This window comes from Tupaia chinensis, unplaced genomic scaffold (genome assembly GCF_000334495.1).
Source record: "Tupaia chinensis unplaced genomic scaffold, TupChi_1.0 Scaffold138425_1, whole genome shotgun sequence".
NCBI classification, from domain to species: Eukaryota; Metazoa; Chordata; class Mammalia; order Scandentia; family Tupaiidae; genus Tupaia; species Tupaia belangeri.
Genome location: NW_006198322.1, coordinates 660,772 through 661,412, shown reverse-complemented (window position 1 = coordinate 661,412; position 641 = coordinate 660,772).

The window sequence follows — 641 nt, the reverse complement described above, 5'->3', positions numbered from 1 at the left end:
AGTGCAGCACCCTAACCACTACACTACCTGCTGGCCCTGCCTGTTGTGTTTTTCAAGGTACCAGGGATCTGATTCCCTATGCACATTGTTTAACTTCTGTTGAGAAAAACCTAAAGGAATTACACAAAGCCGGACCACACAGAGCAGGAGAGCCAGCTGCCTGCCCTGGTCAGAGGGCGACTTCCTCCATGGTTTTCCAGTCCCTAGGAAGACACACAGCAGTCAGCACAGCTCCCCGACCAGGTGACAGCTCTCGGGACAACAATTCTTATGTTTATCTGCACTTTAGAATCACTGGGGTGGGTAGGGGCGTGGGCAGCAGGTGGCATGGTGGTTAAGGCGCTGGACTCTCACATGGCTGATCATAGTTCAAGTCCTAGACCTGGTGGCTTGAAAATCACTCTGAGTTGTCCAGCAGTTGGCTTAATGGCTATGTCGCTGGACTCCCATGTAGTTGACCACTGTTCAAGTCCCAGACCCCGTGGCTTAAACTCACATCGGGCGCGTGTGCGTGCGTGCCCAAGATCCCGAGAGAATGGAGGAGAAGGGGTTGTGGCGTGGCCATCCCCCGTGGGGGGTGATTTCTCGCTTTCTGTCTCTCTGTCTCTCTCTGTCTTTCTGGTGAGTGCACGTGCCCTATA